The sequence below is a fragment of the Atractosteus spatula genome, chromosome 1 (genome assembly GCF_055471065.1).
Source record: "Atractosteus spatula isolate fAtrSpa1 chromosome 1, fAtrSpa1.hap1, whole genome shotgun sequence".
Classification (NCBI taxonomy): Eukaryota; Metazoa; Chordata; class Actinopteri; order Semionotiformes; family Lepisosteidae; genus Atractosteus; species Atractosteus spatula.
In genome coordinates this window covers 79,545,985-79,571,544 of record NC_142706.1, presented here as the reverse complement: position 1 = coordinate 79,571,544, position 25,560 = coordinate 79,545,985, and positions in this window count along the sequence as shown.

The window sequence follows — 25,560 nt, the reverse complement described above, 5'->3', positions numbered from 1 at the left end:
AGGAATCCACTATCCCCACGTCTCCAAACAGATTCCAAATACTCGACACACTAACCAGGGAAGAGGTAAATGGCTCAGAAGAGACATACGTAACCCAGGCAGAATCCCATCCAGAAACAGTGAAGAGACACTGGGAAAGCAGACATCCAACCCAGAAATCTGGCCCCAGGAGAGCCAGATCATATACTCCGGAAATAGATGACTTTCCTCCGATCCCCATGCCACAAAGGATCCGAAGAAAGCAGAGAAGACCAGAGGGAACCATGAGAAACACCCCAACTGGAATCTGTATCCCAAACAACACCACCAGGGTACACCTCTCCCAGGACTCTAGCTCTGACCCTAACCTCAGCCCTAACACTAACGCTTATACTGACCTTAACACCAACCCCGACCCCAACCCTAACCCTAACCTTATCCCCAACCCTAATCCTAACCCTGATCCTAACCCCGACCCTGATCCTAACCCTAACCCAAATACTAACCCTGACTTTAACCCTGATCCTAACCCTAACCCGGACATTCACCCTGATCCTAACACCGACCCTGATCCTAACCCTAACCCTAATCATAACCCTGACATTAACCCTGACATTAACCCCAACCCTGATGCTAACCCTGACTCAGACCCCGACCTTTACCCCCCCACACCACCACCAGCCCAACCAAGATACCGACCACACCGACATGACAAGACCACAAGAAAGCTAACGGACTGGAAGCTGGAAACCCACAAACGCTGGCTCTTCATAGGGGACTCTAATTTATCAAGAATACCCCCCTATGAAAATCCAGATCTACAGATAGAAAGCTACCCAGGAGCATCATTTTACAACGCAGCAAACCTCCTACAACACACCCCCCGGAACACAGGAGTGGAGAAAATCATTCTATCCTTTGGAATCAATAACAAGGCACAAAAAGCAAAGGAAACAGCTATCAAACAACTACAACAGATGCTACGGGAAGCCAAGGGATCCTTCCCATCTGCAGAAATATACATCCCCCTGATTAATTACTCCAGAGACCTGGAACCAGAATTCAGGAAAAATCTGGACACAATAAACAATCACATACAGCAAAACATGCCATACCTCCCCAAACTGGAAGAAACCCTTTTCAAGACAGAAAGAGACGGAATTCACTGGACCACCGCAACAGCTCAAAAAATGCTAGACCACTGGTCACAACATTTAAACTGGTAAGCCCCAAAGCCACAGAACAAGAGGGGGACAAGAACAACAAAAATATTGTAAATCTAAGCAACAACTTCCACCCCACAACTGAACAAATCAACCTCCTCAATAAGGGCTTATCATTTGTCCCCACAGTAGGGACAAAGAAAGGTCAGAAAACCAGACTGAAAAGCGAAATCCGACAATACCACCGTCGCCTTAAACTGACCGCCTTCTTTGAGGATAAAGACACAGACACAGAAAGGGATCCCTTCCTGCCTAAATCCAGCTGGGAACCAGGGGAAAACCAACTGCCACCAGAAATCCAGGAAATCATTCAAGAGGACAACAGAATTCTACAAAAACTCCGACCATACAGGGACTCACACAACATAACAAAGGAGGAAACCACAGCCTTAAAACATTTAAAGGAAAACAAACATATAGTCATAAAACCAGCAGACAAAGGGAGTGCAATAGTTATCATGGATAGAGAACAATACATTGCAGAAGCACACAGACAATTAAATAATCAGGAACACTATACTACTTTGGAAGAACCGCTGTACAAACAAACAGCACTAGAAATAGGGCAAATCCTACAAACTCTGGTTGAACTAAAACACCTCACAAAAAAACAGGCATTCTACCTAAGAGGAGAGGAATCACCACGACCGAGGATTTTCTACCTCCTCCCAAAAATTCATAAAGCCCCAGAAACATGGCCACTCCCCTACGAAATTCCACCTGGGAGGCCCATAGTGTCCGACTGCAACAGTGAATCCTACAGAATAGCAGAATATCTAGACCATTTCCTTAACCCCATTTCTAAACACCACCCAAGTTACATCAAAGACACCTATGACTTTGTAGCCAAAGTCAAAAATGCTACAATACAACAGGAAGCCTTCCTGTTCACCATTGACATTGACAGTTTATACACCAACATTGAAACTACAGAGGGACTGAAAGCAGTCCGGGAGTGGTTTCTCAAATACCCTGACCGCAACAGACCAGAAACACAAATTCTGAAGCTATTGGAAATTAGCCTCAACAAAAATGATTTTGAATTTGAAGAGCAATACTACTTACAAATAAAAGGAACTGCTATGGGGAAACGCTTTGCTCCGGCCTATGCTGACATCTATATGGCCCATTGGGAAGCCACAGTATTCCCAAAATGTACACACAAACCTACACACTACTTCAGGTACCTTGACGACATCTGGGGAACCTGGACGCACGGCCCACAGGCCTTTCAAGAATTCATTAACACCCTCAACACACACCACAGGTCCATTAAACTCAAATACACCAAGCATGAAAACCACATAGACTTCCTAGACACCACCACATACAAGGGTTCCTCCTTCAACAACACAGGCAAACTGGACATCAAGGTATATTTCAAAGACACGGACACACACGGCTTACTGCACAAAGACAGCTTCCACCCAAAACATACTTTCAAAGGACTGGTAAAATCACAACTCCTACGCTTCCACAAAATCTGCACACAACAACAAGACTTTGAGGAAGCCAAACACATACTCTTCCAAGCTCTACGCCAGAGAGGATACACACGAAGTTTCCTCAAAAATGTGGCACAAACATTTCTAAACAGAAAAACACCTGATGACAGCAAAATAATACCCCTCATCACAACATATTCCCAACTCAGCGTAATAACCAACCAAAAACTAAAGTCTACATTCACCACGATATTAGAAAACACAAACCTACTGAGGGAACACAAAATCATATCTGCATATAGAAAAAACAAAAACCTACAGGATTACTTAGTCCAAAGCAAACTAAAACCGATACAAAACAGATCAAATACACCAAAAGCCAAACACTTCAAACAAAAAACAACCATCCAAAACAACAAAACCAAAGAAATCTTCCAGTTGCAAAGGGCGCTCTCAGAAAACACCAATAACGCTGTCTATGGCATCCAGTGCAAAACGTGCGGGGTGACCTATGTGGGGGAAACAGGTAACTCCATCCGAACCCGACTGGCACAACACAGGTACAACATCCGGAACCAGCGGGAAAGGAGGACTCACCTGGTGGCACACTTCCTACAGCACGGGCTGGAAGCGCTGGAGGCCACAGGACTGGAGAGCAACCCCAACTGGACAGAGATGGAAAGAAAGAAAAAGGAAGCAGAGTGGATCAAAAGACTTCATACTACCTTTCCACAAGGCCTGAACATCAGAAAATAAACTGGGAGGGTTTCAGTCGTTGGAAGGAGAGTGCAACACTCCTTGTCCCAGATGGTCCCTTCTTAGGGAAAATCTGGGAGAAAGAGCTTTGTTCCCCTATCCTAACTAGCCAGATCCTACAGGGACTGGAACTCTTCACAGTCACTGTTCCAGCACTCAGGCAACAAACAAAAGAAGACCTAAAACCAATTGAAACTTGCACAGCCCACACACCAGTCGTACCAGGAAGGAAAACAAAAGACCCTAATGGCCTATTGAGAGGTTAACGGCCCATACATAATCCCCAGCAGGAAAGCAGAAACCCATTCACCCACTGAAACTGCACCTACTCACACAGAAACAAAAGAAATACAGACAATAGTATTCAAACCACCCCCCTGGGAGGAACTACACTCACCGCCCCTTTGAAAACAAGATAAGAACAGGCCAACAGGGACAGAGTGCCCCATAACAACGCCTGAAGAAGACCCAGGCAGGTCGAAACGTCGCGACACAGAGAAAAGCAAGATTGCCATTCCACGGAGCCACAGACTCTACAGAGGTAAAATTGCCTAACAGTGGAAACCTAACGGTGCCAACGAAGCTTTAGGCATTTTACTGGTAAGTATGGATCGTTATGGTATGCGTCAACCCAGAGTTGACAACGCACGCTACCGTACGGTCACCCTCCACACCGCCGCCACTTCCTACACACCAAACCACACCACATCAAACATATCAAATAGACAGGATACCTTCCAACTAGGAACCAGGATCATCTACAAAATGATCCAGACAGTCCACCACCTAAAAAACACAGCAGTTTCCGGAGGGGAGAACCAGGCACCCGCCAGCCTACGACGGAAGACAGAGGAACTCAAGCACCTCATAAGACCGGCCAACCCAACCAAACTCACATGTTTAAAGCTAGTAAGCAATGCCAAAAACTGGCTCCACACCACATTGCAGATCCTCGAAGAGCACTACGAGGAAACTCTCACACATCTGTCCAGACGACTGGAGGACCTGGAGCTTCCCCGCTGGGAACAAGCTTTCGCGGTTGCCTCTAACTGGGCAAAGAAAAATTATGGGAGGAAAATACAGAAGGACACGTTGGACCATACACAAGCTATGGTTACTGCTACACTTAGCAACAAGGAATCCACTATCCCCACGTCTCCAAACAGATTCCAAATACTCGACACACTAACCAGGGAAGAGGTAAATGGCTCAGAAGAGACATACGTAACCCAGGCAGAATCCCATCCAGAAACAGTGAAGAGACACTGGGAAAGCAGACATCCAACCCAGAAATCTGGCCCCAGGAGAGCCAGATCATATACTCCGGAAATAGATGACTTTCCTCCGATCCCCATGCCACAAAGGATCCGAAGAAAGCAGAGAAGACCAGAGGGAACCATGAGAAACACCCCAACTGGAATCTGTATCCCAAACAACACCACCAGGGTACACCTCTCCCAGGACTCTAGCTCTGACCCTAACCTCAGCCCTAACACTAACGCTTATACTGACCTTAACACCAACCCCGACCCCAACCCTAACCCTAACCTTATCCCCAACCCTAATCCTAACCCTGATCCTAACCCCGACCCTGATCCTAACCCTAACCCAAATACTAACCCTGACTTTAACCCTGATCCTAACCCTAACCCGGACATTCACCCTGATCCTAACACCGACCCTGATCCTAACCCTAACCCTAATCATAACCCTGACATTAACCCTGACATTAACCCCAACCCTGATGCTAACCCTGACTCAGACCCCGACCTTTACCCCCCCACACCACCACCAGCCCAACCAAGATACCGACCACACCGACATGACAAGACCACAAGAAAGCTAACGGACTGGAAGCTGGAAACCCACAAACGCTGGCTCTTCATAGGGGACTCTAATTTATCAAGAATACCCCCCTATGAAAATCCAGATCTACAGATAGAAAGCTACCCAGGAGCATCATTTTACAACGCAGCAAACCTCCTACAACACACCCCCCGGAACACAGGAGTGGAGAAAATCATTCTATCCTTTGGAATCAATAACAAGGCACAAAAAGCAAAGGAAACAGCTATCAAACAACTACAACAGATGCTACGGGAAGCCAAGGGATCCTTCCCATCTGCAGAAATATACATCCCCCTGATTAATTACTCCAGAGACCTGGAACCAGAATTCAGGAAAAATCTGGACACAATAAACAATCACATACAGCAAAACATGCCATACCTCCCCAAACTGGAAGAAACCCTTTTCAAGACAGAAAGAGACGGAATTCACTGGACCACCGCAACAGCTCAAAAAATGCTAGACCACTGGTCACAACATTTAAACTGGTAAGCCCCAAAGCCACAGAACAAGAGGGGGACAAGAACAACAAAAATATTGTAAATCTAAGCAACAACTTCCACCCCACAACTGAACAAATCAACCTCCTCAATAAGGGCTTATCATTTGTCCCCACAGTAGGGACAAAGAAAGGTCAGAAAACCAGACTGAAAAGCGAAATCCGACAATACCACCGTCGCCTTAAACTGACCGCCTTCTTTGAGGATAAAGACACAGACACAGAAAGGGATCCCTTCCTGCCTAAATCCAGCTGGGAACCAGGGGAAAACCAACTGCCACCAGAAATCCAGGAAATCATTCAAGAGGACAACAGAATTCTACAAAAACTCCGACCATACAGGGACTCACACAACATAACAAAGGAGGAAACCACAGCCTTAAAACATTTAAAGGAAAACAAACATATAGTCATAAAACCAGCAGACAAAGGGAGTGCAATAGTTATCATGGATAGAGAACAATACATTGCAGAAGCACACAGACAATTAAATAATCAGGAACACTATACTACTTTGGAAGAACCGCTGTACAAACAAACAGCACTAGAAATAGGGCAAATCCTACAAACTCTGGTTGAACTAAAACACCTCACAAAAAAACAGGCATTCTACCTAAGAGGAGAGGAATCACCACGACCGAGGATTTTCTACCTCCTCCCAAAAATTCATAAAGCCCCAGAAACATGGCCACTCCCCTACGAAATTCCACCTGGGAGGCCCATAGTGTCCGACTGCAACAGTGAATCCTACAGAATAGCAGAATATCTAGACCATTTCCTTAACCCCATTTCTAAACACCACCCAAGTTACATCAAAGACACCTATGACTTTGTAGCCAAAGTCAAAAATGCTACAATACAACAGGAAGCCTTCCTGTTCACCATTGACATTGACAGTTTATACACCAACATTGAAACTACAGAGGGACTGAAAGCAGTCCGGGAGTGGTTTCTCAAATACCCTGACCGCAACAGACCAGAAACACAAATTCTGAAGCTATTGGAAATTAGCCTCAACAAAAATGATTTTGAATTTGAAGAGCAATACTACTTACAAATAAAAGGAACTGCTATGGGGAAACGCTTTGCTCCGGCCTATGCTGACATCTATATGGCCCATTGGGAAGCCACAGTATTCCCAAAATGTACACACAAACCTACACACTACTTCAGGTACCTTGACGACATCTGGGGAACCTGGACGCACGGCCCACAGGCCTTTCAAGAATTCATTAACACCCTCAACACACACCACAGGTCCATTAAACTCAAATACACCAAGCATGAAAACCACATAGACTTCCTAGACACCACCACATACAAGGGTTCCTCCTTCAACAACACAGGCAAACTGGACATCAAGGTATATTTCAAAGACACGGACACACACGGCTTACTGCACAAAGACAGCTTCCACCCAAAACATACTTTCAAAGGACTGGTAAAATCACAACTCCTACGCTTCCACAAAATCTGCACACAACAACAAGACTTTGAGGAAGCCAAACACATACTCTTCCAAGCTCTACGCCAGAGAGGATACACACGAAGTTTCCTCAAAAATGTGGCACAAACATTTCTAAACAGAAAAACACCTGATGACAGCAAAATAATACCCCTCATCACAACATATTCCCAACTCAGCGTAATAACCAACCAAAAACTAAAGTCTACATTCACCACGATATTAGAAAACACAAACCTACTGAGGGAACACAAAATCATATCTGCATATAGAAAAAACAAAAACCTACAGGATTACTTAGTCCAAAGCAAACTAAAACCGATACAAAACAGATCAAATACACCAAAAGCCAAACACTTCAAACAAAAAACAACCATCCAAAACAACAAAACCAAAGAAATCTTCCAGTTGCAAAGGGCGCTCTCAGAAAACACCAATAACGCTGTCTATGGCATCCAGTGCAAAACGTGCGGGGTGACCTATGTGGGGGAAACAGGTAACTCCATCCGAACCCGACTGGCACAACACAGGTACAACATCCGGAACCAGCGGGAAAGGAGGACTCACCTGGTGGCACACTTCCTACAGCACGGGCTGGAAGCGCTGGAGGCCACAGGACTGGAGAGCAACCCCAACTGGACAGAGATGGAAAGAAAGAAAAAGGAAGCAGAGTGGATCAAAAGACTTCATACTACCTTTCCACAAGGCCTGAACATCAGAAAATAAACTGGGAGGGTTTCAGTCGTTGGAAGGAGAGTGCAACACTCCTTGTCCCAGATGGTCCCTTCTTAGGGAAAATCTGGGAGAAAGAGCTTTGTTCCCCTATCCTAACTAGCCAGATCCTACAGGGACTGGAACTCTTCACAGTCGCTCTTCCAGCACTCAGGCAACAAACAAAAGAAGACCTAAAACCAATTGAAACTTGCACAGCCCACACACCAGTCATACCAGGAAGTAAAACAAAAGACCCTAATGGCCTATTGAGAGGTTAACGGCCCATACATAATCCCCAGCAGGAAAGCAGAAACCCATTCACACACTGAAACTGCACCTACTCACACAGAAACAAAAGAAATACAGACAATAGTATTCAAACCACCCCCCTGGGAGGAACTACACTTACTGCCCCTTTGAAAACAAGATAAGAACAGGCCAACAGGGACACAGTGCCCCATAACAACGCCTGAAGAAGACCCAGGCAGGTCGAAACGTCGCGACACAGAGAAAAGCAAGATTGCCTTTCCACGGAGCCACAGATTCTACAGAGGTAAAATTGCCTAACAGTGGAAACCTAACGGTGCCAACGAAGCTTTAGGCATTTTACTGGTAAGTATGGATCGATATGGTATGCGTCAACCCAGAGTTGACAACGCACGCTACCGTACGGTCACCCTCCACACCGCCGCCACTTCCTACACACCAAACCACACCACATCAAACATATCAAATAGACAGGATACCTTCCAACTAGGAACCAGGATCATCTACAAAATGATCCAGACAGTCCACCACCTAAAAAACACAGCAGTTTCCGGAGGGGAGAACCAGGCACCCGCCAGCCTACGACGGAAGACAGAGGAACTCAAGCACCTCATAAGACCGGCCAACCCAACCGAACTCACATGTTTAAAGCTAGTAAGCAATGCCAAAAACTGGCTCCACACCACATTGCAGATCCTCGAAGAGCACTACGAGGAAACTCTCACACATCTGTCCAGACGACTGGAGGACCTGGAGCTTCCCCGCTGGGAACAAGCTTTCGCGGTTGCCTCTAACTGGGCAAAGAAAAATTATGGGAGGAAAATACAGAAGGACACGTTGGACCATACACAAGCTATGGTTACTGCTACACTTAGCAACAAGGAATCCACTATCCCCACGTCTCCAAACAGATTCCAAATACTCGACACACTAACCAGGGAAGAGGTAAATGGCTCAGAAGAGACATACGTAACCCAGGCAGAATCCCATCCAGAAACAGTGAAGAGACACTGGGAAAGCAGACATCCAACCCAGAAATCTGGCCCCAGGAGAGCCAGATCATATACTCCGGAAATAGATGACTTTCCTCCGATCCCCATGCCACAAAGGATCCGAAGAAAGCAGAGAAGACCAGAGGGAACCATGAGAAACACCCCAACTGGAATCTGTATCCCAAACAACACCACCAGGGTACACCTCTCCCAGGACTCTAGCTCTGACCCTAACCTCAGCCCTAACACTAACGCTTATACTGACCTTAACACCAACCCCGACCCCAACCCTAACCCTAACCTTATCCCCAACCCTAATCCTAACCCTGATCCTAACCCCGACCCTGATCCTAACCCTAACCCAAATACTAACCCTGACTTTAACCCTGATCCTAACCCTAACCCGGACATTCACCCTGATCCTAACACCGACCCTGATCCTAACCCTAACCCTAATCATAACCCTGACATTAACCCTGACATTAACCCCAACCCTGATGCTAACCCTGACTCAGACCCCGACCTTTACCCCCCCACACCACCACCAGCCCAACCAAGATACCGACCACACCGACATGACAAGACCACAAGAAAGCTAACGGACTGGAAGCTGGAAACCCACAAACGCTGGCTCTTCATAGGGGACTCTAATTTATCAAGAATACCCCCCTATGAAAATCCAGATCTACAGATAGAAAGCTACCCAGGAGCATCATTTTACAACGCAGCAAACCTCCTACAACACACCCCCCGGAACACAGGAGTGGAGAAAATCATTCTATCCTTTGGAATCAATAACAAGGCACAAAAAGCAAAGGAAACAGCTATCAAACAACTACAACAGATGCTACGGGAAGCCAAGGGATCCTTCCCATCTGCAGAAATATACATCCCCCTGATTAATTACTCCAGAGACCTGGAACCAGAATTCAGGAAAAATCTGGACACAATAAACAATCACATACAGCAAAACATGCCATACCTCCCCAAACTGGAAGAAACCCTTTTCAAGACAGAAAGAGACGGAATTCACTGGACCACCGCAACAGCTCAAAAAATGCTAGACCACTGGTCACAACATTTAAACTGGTAAGCCCCAAAGCCACAGAACAAGAGGGGGACAAGAACAACAAAAATATTGTAAATCTAAGCAACAACTTCCACCCCACAACTGAACAAATCAACCTCCTCAATAAGGGCTTATCATTTGTCCCCACAGTAGGGACAAAGAAAGGTCAGAAAACCAGACTGAAAAGCGAAATCCGACAATACCACCGTCGCCTTAAACTGACCGCCTTCTTTGAGGATAAAGACACAGACACAGAAAGGGATCCCTTCCTGCCTAAATCCAGCTGGGAACCAGGGGAAAACCAACTGCCACCAGAAATCCAGGAAATCATTCAAGAGGACAACAGAATTCTACAAAAACTCCGACCATACAGGGACTCACACAACATAACAAAGGAGGAAACCACAGCCTTAAAACATTTAAAGGAAAACAAACATATAGTCATAAAACCAGCAGACAAAGGGAGTGCAATAGTTATCATGGATAGAGAACAATACATTGCAGAAGCACACAGACAATTAAATAATCAGGAACACTATACTACTTTGGAAGAACCGCTGTACAAACAAACAGCACTAGAAATAGGGCAAATCCTACAAACTCTGGTTGAACTAAAACACCTCACAAAAAAACAGGCATTCTACCTAAGAGGAGAGGAATCACCACGACCGAGGATTTTCTACCTCCTCCCAAAAATTCATAAAGCCCCAGAAACATGGCCACTCCCCTACGAAATTCCACCTGGGAGGCCCATAGTGTCCGACTGCAACAGTGAATCCTACAGAATAGCAGAATATCTAGACCATTTCCTTAACCCCATTTCTAAACACCACCCAAGTTACATCAAAGACACCTATGACTTTGTAGCCAAAGTCAAAAATGCTACAATACAACAGGAAGCCTTCCTGTTCACCATTGACATTGACAGTTTATACACCAACATTGAAACTACAGAGGGACTGAAAGCAGTCCGGGAGTGGTTTCTCAAATACCCTGACCGCAACAGACCAGAAACACAAATTCTGAAGCTATTGGAAATTAGCCTCAACAAAAATGATTTTGAATTTGAAGAGCAATACTACTTACAAATAAAAGGAACTGCTATGGGGAAACGCTTTGCTCCGGCCTATGCTGACATCTATATGGCCCATTGGGAAGCCACAGTATTCCCAAAATGTACACACAAACCTACACACTACTTCAGGTACCTTGACGACATCTGGGGAACCTGGACGCACGGCCCACAGGCCTTTCAAGAATTCATTAACACCCTCAACACACACCACAGGTCCATTAAACTCAAATACACCAAGCATGAAAACCACATAGACTTCCTAGACACCACCACATACAAGGGTTCCTCCTTCAACAACACAGGCAAACTGGACATCAAGGTATATTTCAAAGACACGGACACACACGGCTTACTGCACAAAGACAGCTTCCACCCAAAACATACTTTCAAAGGACTGGTAAAATCACAACTCCTACGCTTCCACAAAATCTGCACACAACAACAAGACTTTGAGGAAGCCAAACACATACTCTTCCAAGCTCTACGCCAGAGAGGATACACACGAAGTTTCCTCAAAAATGTGGCACAAACATTTCTAAACAGAAAAACACCTGATGACAGCAAAATAATACCCCTCATCACAACATATTCCCAACTCAGCGTAATAACCAACCAAAAACTAAAGTCTACATTCACCACGATATTAGAAAACACAAACCTACTGAGGGAACACAAAATCATATCTGCATATAGAAAAAACAAAAACCTACAGGATTACTTAGTCCAAAGCAAACTAAAACCGATACAAAACAGATCAAATACACCAAAAGCCAAACACTTCAAACAAAAAACAACCATCCAAAACAACAAAACCAAAGAAATCTTCCAGTTGCAAAGGGCGCTCTCAGAAAACACCAATAACGCTGTCTATGGCATCCAGTGCAAAACGTGCGGGGTGACCTATGTGGGGGAAACAGGTAACTCCATCCGAACCCGACTGGCACAACACAGGTACAACATCCGGAACCAGCGGGAAAGGAGGACTCACCTGGTGGCACACTTCCTACAGCACGGGCTGGAAGCGCTGGAGGCCACAGGACTGGAGAGCAACCCCAACTGGACAGAGATGGAAAGAAAGAAAAAGGAAGCAGAGTGGATCAAAAGACTTCATACTACCTTTCCACAAGGCCTGAACATCAGAAAATAAACTGGGAGGGTTTCAGTCGTTGGAAGGAGAGTGCAACACTCCTTGTCCCAGATGGTCCCTTCTTAGGGAAAATCTGGGAGAAAGAGCTTTGTTCCCCTATCCTAACCCTAACCCTAACCCTAACCCTAACCCTAACCCTAACCCTAACCCTAACCCTAACCCCTAACCCTAACCCTAACCCTAACCCTAACCCTAACCCTAACCCTAACCCTAACCCTAACACCAACCCCGACCCCAACCCTAACCCTAACCTTATCCCCAACCCTAATCCTAACCCTGATCCTAACCCCGACCCTGATCCTAACCCTAACCCAAATACTAACCCTGACTTCAACCCTGATCCTAACCCCAACCCAAATACTAACCCTGACATTAACCCTGATCCTAACCCTAACCCGGACATTAACCCTGATCCTAACCCTAACCCTGACTCAGACCCCGACCTTTACCCCCCCACACCACCACCAGCCCAACCAAGATACCGACCACACCGACATGACAAGACCACAAGAAAGCTAACGGACTGGAAGCTGGAAACCCACAAACGCTGGCTCTTCATAGGGGACTCTAATTTATCAAGAATACCCCCCTATGAAAATCCAGATCTACAGATAGAATGCTACCCAGGAGCATCATTTTACAACGCAGCAAACCTCCTACAACACACCCCCCGGAACTCAGGAGTGGAGAAAATCATTCTATCCTTTGGAATCAATAACAAGGCACAAAAAGCAAAGGAAACAGCTATCAAACAACTACAACAGATGCTACGGGAAGCTAAGGGATCCTTCCCATCTGCAGAAATATACATCCCACTGATTAATTACTCCAGAGACCTGGAACCAGAATTCAGGAAAAATCTGGACACAATAAACAATCACATACAGCAAAACATGCCATACCTCCCCAAACTGGAAGAAACCCTTTTCAAGACAGAAAGAGATGGAATTCACTGGACCACCGCAACAGCTCAAAAAATGCTAGACCACTGGTCACAACATTTAAACTGGTAAGCCCCAAAGCCACAGAACAAGAGGGGGACAAGAACAACAAAAATATTGTAAATCTAAGCAACAACTTCCACCCCACAACTGAACAAATCAACCTCCTCAATAAGGGCTTATCATTTGTCCCCACAGTAGGGACAAAGAAAGGTCAGAAAACCAGACTGAAAAGCGAAATCCGACAATACCACCGTCGCCTTAAACTGACCGCCTTCTTTGAGGATAAAGACACCGACACAGAAAGGGTTCCCTTCCTGCCTAAATCCAGCTGGGAACCAGGGGAAAACCAACTGCCACCAGAAATCCAGGAAATCATTCAAGAGGACAACAGAATTCTACAAAAACTCCGACCATACAGGGACTCACACAACATAACAAAGGAGGAAACCATAGCCTTAAAACATTTAAAGGAAAACAAACATATAGTCATAAAACCAGCAGACAAAGGGAGTGCAATAGTTATCATGGATAGAGAACAATACATTGCAGAAGCACACAGACAATTAAATAATCAGGAACACTATACTACTTTGGAAGAACCGCTGTACAAACAAACAGCACTAGAAATAGGGCAAATCCTACAAACTCTGGTTGAACTAAAACACCTCACAAAAAAACAGGCATTCTACCTAAGAGGAGAGGAATCACCACGACCGAGGATTTTCTACCTCCTCCCAAAAATTCATAAAGCCCCAGAAACATGGCCACTCCCCTACGAAATTCCACCTGGGAGGCCCATAGTGTCCGACTGCAACAGTGAATCCTACAGAATAGCAGAATATCTAGACCATTTCCTCAACCCCATTTCTAAACACCACCCAAGTTACATCAAAGACACCTATGACTTTGTAGCCAAAGTCAAAAATGCTACAATACAACAGGAAGCCTTCCTGTTCACCATTGACATTGACAGTTTATACACCAACATTGAAACTACAGAGGGACTGAAAGCAGTCCGGGAGTGGTTTCTCAAATACCCTGACCGCAACAGACCAGAAACACAAATTCTGAAGCTATTGGAAATTAGTCTCAACAAAAATGATTTTGAATTTGAAGAGCAATACTACTTACAAATAAAAGGAACTGCTATGGGGAAACGCTTTGCTCCGGCCTATGCTGACATCTATATGGCCCATTGGGAAGCCACAGTATTCCCAAAATGTACACACAAACCTACACACTACTTCAGGTACCTTGACGACATCTGGGGAACCTGGACGCACGGCCCACAGGCCTTTCAAGAATTCATTAACACCCTCAACACACACCACAGGTCCATTAAACTCAAATACACCAAGCATGAAAACCACATAGACTTCCTAGACACCACCACATACAAGGGTTCCTCCTTCAACAACACAGGCAAACTGGACATCAAGGTATATTTCAAAGACACGGACACACACGGCTTACTGCACAAAGACAGCTTCCACCCAAAACATACTTTCAAAGGACTGGTAAAATCACAACTCCTACGCTTCCACAAAATCTGCACACAACAACAAGACTTTGAGGAAGCCAAACACATACTCTTCCAAGCTCTACGCCTGAGAGGATACACACGAAGTTTCCTCAAAAATGTGGCACAAACATTTCTAAACAGAAAAACACCTGATGACAGCAAAATAATACCCCTCATCACAACATATTCTCAACTCAGCGTAATAACCAACCAAAAACTAAAGTCTACATTCACCACGATATTAGAAAACACAAACCTCCTGAGGGAACACAAAATCATATCTGCATATAGAAAAAACAAAAACCTACAGGATTACTTAGTCCAAAGCAAACTAAAACCGATACAAAACAGATCAAATACACCAAAAGCCAAACACTTCAAACAAAAAACTACCATCCAAAACAACAAAACCAAAGAAATCTTCCAGTTGCAAAGGGCGCTCTCAGAAAACACCAGTAACGCTGTCTATGGCATCCAGTGCAAAACGTGTGGGGTGACCTATGTGGGGGAAACAGGTAACTCCATCCGAACCCGACTGGCACAACACAGGTACAACATCCGGAACCAGCGGGAAAGGAGGACTCACCTGGTGGCACACTTCCTACAGCACGGGCTGGAAGCACTGGAGGCCACAGGACTGGAGAGCAACCCCAACTGGACAGAGATGGAAAGAAAGAAAAAGGAAGCAGAGTGGATCAAAAGACTTCATACTACCTTTCCACAAGGCCTGAACATCAGAAAATAAACTGGGAGGGTTTCAGTCGTTGGAAGGAGAGTGCAACACTCCTTGTCCCAGATGGTCCCTTCTTAGGGAAAATCTGGGAGAAAGAGCTTTGTTCCCCTATCCTAACCCTAACCCTAACCCTAACCCTAACCCCTAACCCCTAACCCCTAACCCCTAACCCTAACCCTAACCCTAACCCTAACCCTAACCCTAACCCTAACACCAACCCCGACCCCAACCCTAACCCTAACCTTATCCCCAACCCTAATCCTAACCCTGATCCTAACCCCGACCCTGATCCTAACCCTAACCCAAATACTAACCCTGACTTCAACCCTGATCCTAACCCCAACCCAAATACTAACCCTGACATTAACCCTGATCCTAACCCTAACCCGGACATTAACCCTGATCCTAACCCTAACCCTGACTCAGACCCCGACCTTTACCCCCCCACACCACCACCAGCCCAACCAAGATACCGACCACACCGACATGACAAGACCACAAGAAAGCTAACGGACTGGAAGCTGGAAACCCACAAACGCTGGCTCTTCATAGGGGACTCTAATTTATCAAGAATACCCCCCTATGAAAATCCAGATCTACAGATAGAATGCTACCCAGGAGCATCATTTTACAACGCAGCAAACCTCCTACAACACACCCCCCGGAACTCAGGAGTGGAGAAAATCATTCTATCCTTTGGAATCAATAACAAGGCACAAAAAGCAAAGGAAACAGCTATCAAACAACTACAACAGATGCTACGGGAAGCTAAGGGATCCTTCCCATCTGCAGAAATATACATCCCACTGATTAATTACTCCAGAGACCTGGAACCAGAATTCAGGAAAAATCTGGACACAATAAACAATCACATACAGCAAAACATGCCATACCTCCCCAAACTGGAAGAAACCCTTTTCAAGACAGAAAGAGATGGAATTCACTGGACCACCGCAACAGCTCAAAAAATGCTAGACCACTGGTCACAACATTTAAACTGGTAAGCCCCAAAGCCACAGAACAAGAGGGGGACAAGAACAACAAAAATATTGTAAATCTAAGCAACAACTTCCACCCCACAACTGAACAAATCAACCTCCTCAATAAGGGCTTATCATTTGTCCCCACAGTAGGGACAAAGAAAGGTCAGAAAACCAGACTGAAAAGCGAAATCCGACAATACCACCGTCGCCTTAAACTGACCGCCTTCTTTGAGGATAAAGACACCGACACAGAAAGGGTTCCCTTCCTGCCTAAATCCAGCTGGGAACCAGGGGAAAACCAACTGCCACCAGAAATCCAGGAAATCATTCAAGAGGACAACAGAATTCTACAAAAACTCCGACCATACAGGGACTCACACAACATAACAAAGGAGGAAACCATAGCCTTAAAACATTTAAAGGAAAACAAACATATAGTCATAAAACCAGCAGACAAAGGGAGTGCAATAGTTATCATGGATAGAGAACAATACATTGCAGAAGCACACAGACAATTAAATAATCAGGAACACTATACTACTTTGGAAGAACCGCTGTACAAACAAACAGCACTAGAAATAGGGCAAATCCTACAAACTCTGGTTGAACTAAAACACCTCACAAAAAAACAGGCATTCTACCTAAGAGGAGAGGAATCACCACGACCGAGGATTTTCTACCTCCTCCCAAAAATTCATAAAGCCCCAGAAACATGGCCACTCCCCTACGAAATTCCACCTGGGAGGCCCATAGTGTCCGACTGCAACAGTGAATCCTACAGAATAGCAGAATATCTAGACCATTTCCTCAACCCCATTTCTAAACACCACCCAAGTTACATCAAAGACACCTATGACTTTGTAGCCAAAGTCAAAAATGCTACAATACAACAGGAAGCCTTCCTGTTCACCATTGACATTGACAGTTTATACACCAACATTGAAACTACAGAGGGACTGAAAGCAGTCCGGGAGTGGTTTCTCAAATACCCTGACCGCAACAGACCAGAAACACAAATTCTGAAGCTATTGGAAATTAGTCTCAACAAAAATGATTTTGAATTTGAAGAGCAATACTACTTACAAATAAAAGGAACTGCTATGGGGAAACGCTTTGCTCCGGCCTATGCTGACATCTATATGGCCCATTGGGAAGCCACAGTATTCCCAAAATGTACACACAAACCTACACACTACTTCAGGTACCTTGACGACATCTGGGGAACCTGGACGCACGGCCCACAGGCCTTTCAAGAATTCATTAACACCCTCAACACACACCACAGGTCCATTAAACTCAAATACACCAAGCATGAAAACCACATAGACTTCCTAGACACCACCACATACAAGGGTTCCTCCTTCAACAACACAGGCAAACTGGACATCAAGGTATATTTCAAAGACACGGACACACACGGCTTACTGCACAAAGACAGCTTCCACCCAAAACATACTTTCAAAGGACTGGTAAAATCACAACTCCTACGCTTCCACAAAATCTGCACACAACAACAAGACTTTGAGGAAGCCAAACACATACTCTTCCAAGCTCTACGCCTGAGAGGATACACACGAAGTTTCCTCAAAAATGTGGCACAAACATTTCTAAACAGAAAAACACCTGATGACAGCAAAATAATACCCCTCATCACAACATATTCTCAACTCAGCGTAATAACCAACCAAAAACTAAAGTCTACATTCACCACGATATTAGAAAACACAAACCTCCTGAGGGAACACAAAATCATATCTGCATATAGAAAAAACAAAAACCTACAGGATTACTTAGTCCAAAGCAAACTAAAACCGATACAAAACAGATCAAATACACCAAAAGCCAAACACTTCAAACAAAAAACTACCATCCAAAACAACAAAACCAAAGAAATCTTCCAGTTGCAAAGGGCGCTCTCAGAAAACACCAGTAACGCTGTCTATGGCATCCAGTGCAAAACGTGTGGGGTGACCTATGTGGGGGAAACAGGTAACTCCATCCGAACCCGACTGGCACAACACAGGTACAACATCCGGAACCAGCGGGAAAGGAGGACTCACCTGGTGGCACACTTCCTACAGCACGGGCTGGAAGCACTGGAGGCCACAGGACTGGAGAGCAACCCCAACTGGACAGAGATGGAAAGAAAGAAAAAGGAAGCAGAGTGGATCAAAAGACTTCATACTACCTTTCCACAAGGCCTGAACATCAGAAAATAAACTGGGAGGGTTTCAGTCGTTGGAAGGAGAGTGCAACACTCCTTGTCCCAGATGGTCCCTTCTTAGGGAAAATCTGGGAGAAAGAGCTTTGTTCCCCTATCCTAACTAGCCAGATCCTACAGGGACTGGAACTCTTCACAGTCACTGTTCCAGCACTCAGGCAACAAACAAAAGAAGACCTAAAACCAACTGAAACTTGCACAGCCCACACACCAGTCGTACCAGGAAGGAAAACAAAAGACCCTAATGGCCTATTGAGAGGTTAACGGCCCATACATAATCCCCAGCAGGAAAGCAGAAACCCATTCACCCACTGAAACTGCACCTACTCACACAGAAACAAAAGAAATACAGACAATAGTATTCAAACCACCCCCCTGGGAGGAACTACACTCACCGCCCCTTTGAAAACAAGATAAGAACAGGCCAACAGGGACAGAGTGCCCCATAACAACGCCTGAAGAAGACCCAGGCAGGTCGAAACGTCGCGACACAGAGAAAAGCAAGATTGCCATTCCACGGAGCCACAGACTCTACAGAGGTAAAATTGCCTAACAGTGGAAACCTAACGGTGCCAACGAAGCTTTAGGCATTTTACTGGTAAGTATGGATCGTTATGGTATGCGTCAACCCAGAGTTGACAACGCACGCTACCGTACGGTCACCCTCCACACCGCCGCCACTTCCTACACACCAAACCACACCACATCAAACATATCAAATAGACAGGATACCTTCCAACTAGGAACCAGGATCATCTACAAAATGATCCAGACAGTCCACCACCTAAAAAACACAGCAGTTTCCGGAGGGGAGAACCAGGCACCCGCCAGCCTACGACGGAAGACAGAGGAACTCAAGCACCTCATAAGACCGGCCAACCCAACCGAACTCACATGTTTAAAGCTAGTAAGCAATGCCAAAAACTGGCTCCACACCACATTGCAGATCCTCGAAGAGCACTACGAGGAAACTCTCACACATCTGTCCAGACGACTGGAGGACCTGGAGCTTCCCCGCTGGGAACAAGCTTTCGCGGTTGCCTCTAACTGGGCAAAGAAAAATTATGGGAGGAAAATACAGAAGGACACATTGGACCATACACAAGCTATGGTTACTGTTACACTTAGCAACAAGGAATCCACTATCCCCACGTCTCCAAACAGATTCCAAATACTCGACACACTAACCAGGGAAGAGGTAAATGGCTCAGAAGAGACATACGTAACCCAGGCAGAATCCCATCCAGAAACAGTGAAGAGACACTGGGAAAGCAGACATCCAACCCAGAAATCTGGCCCCATGAGAGCCAGATCATATACTCCGGAAATAGATGACTTTCCTCCGATCCCCATGCCACAAAGGATCCGAAGAAAGCAGAGAAGACCAGAGGGAACCATGAGAAACACCCCAACTGGAATCTGTATCCCAAACAACACCACCAGGGTACACCTCTCCCAGGACTCTAGCTCTGACCCTAACCTCAGCCCTAACACTAACGCTTATACTGACCTTAACACCAACCCCGACCCCAACCCTAACCCTAACCTTATCCCCAACCCTAATCCTAACCCTGATCCTAACCCCGACCCTGATCCTAACCCTAACCCAAATACTAACCCTGACTTCAACCCTGATCCTAACCCCAACCCAAATACTAACCCTGACATTAACCCTGATCCTAACCCTAACCCGGACATTAACCCTGATCCTAACCCTAACCCTGACTCAGACCCCGACCTTTACCCCCCCACACCACCACCAGCCCAACCAAGATACCGACCACACCGACATGACAAGACCACAAGAAAGCTAACGGACTGGAAGCTGGAAACCCACAAACGCTGGCTCTTCATAGGGGACTCTAATTTATCAAGAATACCCCCCTATGAAAATCCAGATCTACAGATAGAAAGCTACCCAGGAGCATCATTTTACAACGCAGCAAACCTCCTACAACACACCCCCCGGAACTCAGGAGTGGAGAAAATCATTCTATCCTTTGGAATCAATAACAAGGCACAAAAAGCAAAGGAAACAGCTATCAAACAACTACAACAGATGCTACGGGAAGCTAAGGGATCCTTCCCATCTGCAGAAATATACATCCCACTGATTAATTACTCCAGAGACCTGGAACCAGAATTCAGGAAAAATCTGGACACAATAAACAATCACATACAGCAAAACATGCCATACCTCCCCAAACTGGAAGAAACCCTTTTCAAGACAGAAAGAGATGGAATTCACTGGACCACCGCAACAGCTCAAAAAATGCTAGACCACTGGTCACAACATTTAAACTGGTAAGCCCCAAAGCCACAGAACAAGAGGGGGACAAGAACAACAAAAATATTGTAAATCTAAGCAACAACTTCCACCCCACAACTGAACAAATCAACCTCCTCAATAAGGGCTTATCATTTGTCCCCACAGTAGGGACAAAGAAAGGTCAGAAAACCAGACTGAAAAGCGAAATCCGACAATACCACCGTCGCCTTAAACTGACCGCCTTCTTTGAGGATAAAGACACCGACACAGAAAGGGTTCCCTTCCTGCCTAAATCCAGCTGGGAACCAGGGGAAAACCAACTGCCACCAGAAATCCAGGAAATCATTCAAGAGGACAACAGAATTCTACAAAAACTCCGACCATACAGGGACTCACACAACATAACAAAGGAGGAAACCATAGCCTTAAAACATTTAAAGGAAAACAAACATATAGTCATAAAACCAGCAGACAAAGGGAGTGCAATAGTTATCATGGATAGAGAACAATACATTGCAGAAGCACACAGACAATTAAATAATCAGGAACACTATACTACTTTGGAAGAACCGCTGTACAAACAAACAGCACTAGAAATAGGGCAAATCCTACAAACTCTGGTTGAACTAAAACACCTCACAAAAAAACAGGCATTCTACCTAAGAGGAGAGGAATCACCACGACCGAGGATTTTCTACCTCCTCCCAAAAATTCATAAAGCCCCAGAAACATGGCCACTCCCCTACGAAATTCCACCTGGGAGGCCCATAGTGTCCGACTGCAACAGTGAATCCTACAGAATAGCAGAATATCTAGACCATTTCCTCAACCCCATTTCTAAACACCACCCAAGTTACATCAAAGACACCTATGACTTTGTAGCCAAAGTCAAAAATGCTACAATACAACAGGAAGCCTTCCTGTTCACCATTGACATTGACAGTTTATACACCAACATTGAAACTACAGAGGGACTGAAAGCAGTCCGGGAGTGGTTTCTCAAATACCCTGACCGCAACAGACCAGAAACACAAATTCTGAAGCTATTGGAAATTAGTCTCAACAAAAATGATTTTGAATTTGAAGAGCAATACTACTTACAAATAAAAGGAACTGCTATGGGGAAACGCTTTGCTCCGGCCTATGCTGACATCTATATGGCCCATTGGGAAGCCACAGTATTCCCAAAATGTACACACAAACCTACACACTACTTCAGGTACCTTGACGACATCTGGGGAACCTGGACGCACGGCCCACAGGCCTTTCAAGAATTCATTAACACCCTCAACACACACCACAGGTCCATTAAACTCAAATACACCAAGCATGAAAACCACATAGACTTCCTAGACACCACCACATACAAGGGTTCCTCCTTCAACAACACAGGCAAACTGGACATCAAGGTATATTTCAAAGACACGGACACACACGGCTTACTGCACAAAGACAGCTTCCACCCAAAACATACTTTCAAAGGACTGGTAAAATCACAACTCCTACGCTTCCACAAAATCTGCACACAACAACAAGACTTTGAGGAAGCCAAACACATACTCTTCCAAGCTCTACGCCTGAGAGGATACACACGAAGTTTCCTCAAAAATGTGGCACAAACATTTCTAAACAGAAAAACACCTGATGACAGCAAAATAATACCCCTCATCACAACATATTCTCAACTCAGCGTAATAACCAACCAAAAACTAAAGTCTACATTCACCACGATATTAGAAAACACAAACCTCCTGAGGGAACACAAAATCATATCTGCATATAGAAAAAACAAAAACCTACAGGATTACTTAGTCCAAAGCAAACTAAAACCGATACAAAACAGATCAAATACACCAAAAGCCAAACACTTCAAACAAAAAACTACCATCCAAAACAACAAAACCAAAGAAATCTTCCAGTTGCAAAGGGCGCTCTCAGAAAACACCAGTAACGCTGTCTATGGCATCCAGTGCAAAACGTGTGGGGTGACCTATGTGGGGGAAACAGGTAACTCCATCCGAACCCGACTGGCACAACACAGGTACAACATCCGGAACCAGCGGGAAAGGAGGACTCACCTGGTGGCACACTTCCTACAGCACGGGCTGGAAGCACTGGAGGCCACAGGACTGGAGAGCAACCCCAACTGGACAGAGATGGAAAGAAAGAAAAAGGAAGCAGAGTGGATCAAAAGACTTCATACTACCTTTCCACAAGGCCTGAACATCAGAAAATAAACTGGGAGGGTTTCAGTCGTTGGAAGGAGAGTGCAACACTCCTTGTCCCAGATGGTCCCTTCTTAGGGAAAATCTGGGAGAAAGAGCTTTGTTCCCCTATCCTAACTAGCCAGATCCTACAGGGACTGGAACTCTTCACAGTCACTGTTCCAGCACTCAGGCAACAAACAAAAGAAGACCTAAAACCAACTGAAACTTGCACAGCCCACACACCAGTCGTACCAGGAAGGAAAACAAAAGACCCTAATGGCCTATTGAGAGGTTAACGGCCCATACATAATCCCCAGCAGGAAAGCAGAAACCCATTCACCCACTGAAACTGCACCTACTCACACAGAAACAAAAGAAATACAGACAATAGTATTCAAACCACCCCCCTGGGAGGAACTACACTCACCGCCCCTTTGAAAACAAGATAAGAACAGGCCAACAGGGACAGAGTGCCCCATAACAACGCCTGAAGAAGACCCAGGCAGGTCGAAACGTCGCGACACAGAGAAAAGCAAGATTGCCATTCCACGGAGCCACAGACTCTACAGAGGTAAAATTGCCTAACAGTGGAAACCTAACGGTGCCAACGAAGCTTTAGGCATTTTACTGGTAAGTATGGATCGTTATGGTATGCGTCAACCCAGAGTTGACAACGCACGCTACCGTACGGTCACCCTCCACACCGCCGCCACTTCCTACACACCAAACCACACCACATCAAACATATCAAATAGACAGGATACCTTCCAACTAGGAACCAGGATCATCTACAAAATGATCCAGACAGTCCACCACCTAAAAAACACAGCAGTTTCCGGAGGGGAGAACCAGGCACCCGCCAGCCTACGACGGAAGACAGAGGAACTCAAGCACCTCATAAGACCGGCCAACCCAACCGAACTCACATGTTTAAAGCTAGTAAGCAATGCCAAAAACTGGCTCCACACCACATTGCAGATCCTCGAAGAGCACTACGAGGAAACTCTCACACATCTGTCCAGACGACTGGAGGACCTGGAGCTTCCCCGCTGGGAACAAGCTTTCGCGGTTGCCTCTAACTGGGCAAAGAAAAATTATGGGAGGAAAATACAGAAGGACACATTGGACCATACACAAGCTATGGTTACTGTTACACTTAGCAACAAGGAATCCACTATCCCCACGTCTCCAAACAGATTCCAAATACTCGACACACTAACCAGGGAAGAGGTAAATGGCTCAGAAGAGACATACGTAACCCAGGCAGAATCCCATCCAGAAACAGTGAAGAGACACTGGGAAAGCAGACATCCAACCCAGAAATCTGGCCCCATGAGAGCCAGATCATATACTCCGGAAATAGATGACTTTCCTCCGATCCCCATGCCACAAAGGATCCGAAGAAAGCAGAGAAGACCAGAGGGAACCATGAGAAACACCCCAACTGGAATCTGTATCCCAAACAACACCACCAGGGTACACCTCTCCCAGGACTCTAGCTCTGACCCTAACCTCAGCCCTAACACTAACGCTTATACTGACCTTAACACCAACCCCGACCCCAACCCTAACCCTAACCTTATCCCCAACCCTAATCCTAACCCTGATCCTAACCCCGACCCTGATCCTAACCCTAACCCAAATACTAACCCTGACTTCAACCCTGATCCTAACCCCAACCCAAATACTAACCCTGACATTAACCCTGATCCTAACCCTAACCCGGACATTAACCCTGATCCTAACCCTAACCCTGACTCAGACCCCGACCTTTACCCCCCCACACCACCACCAGCCCAACCAAGATACCGACCACACCGACATGACAAGACCACAAGAAAGCTAACGGACTGGAAGCTGGAAACCCACAAACGCTGGCTCTTCATAGGGGACTCTAATTTATCAAGAATACCCCCCTATGAAAATCCAGATCTACAGATAGAAAGCTACCCAGGAGCATCATTTTACAACGCAGCAAACCTCCTACAACACACCCCCCGGAACTCAGGAGTGGAGAAAATCATTCTATCCTTTGGAATCAATAACAAGGCACAAAAAGCAAAGGAAACAGCTATCAAACAACTACAACAGATGCTACGGGAAGCTAAGGGATCCTTCCCATCTGCAGAAATATACATCCCACTGATTAATTACTCCAGAGACCTGGAACCAGAATTCAGGAAAAATCTGGACACAATAAAC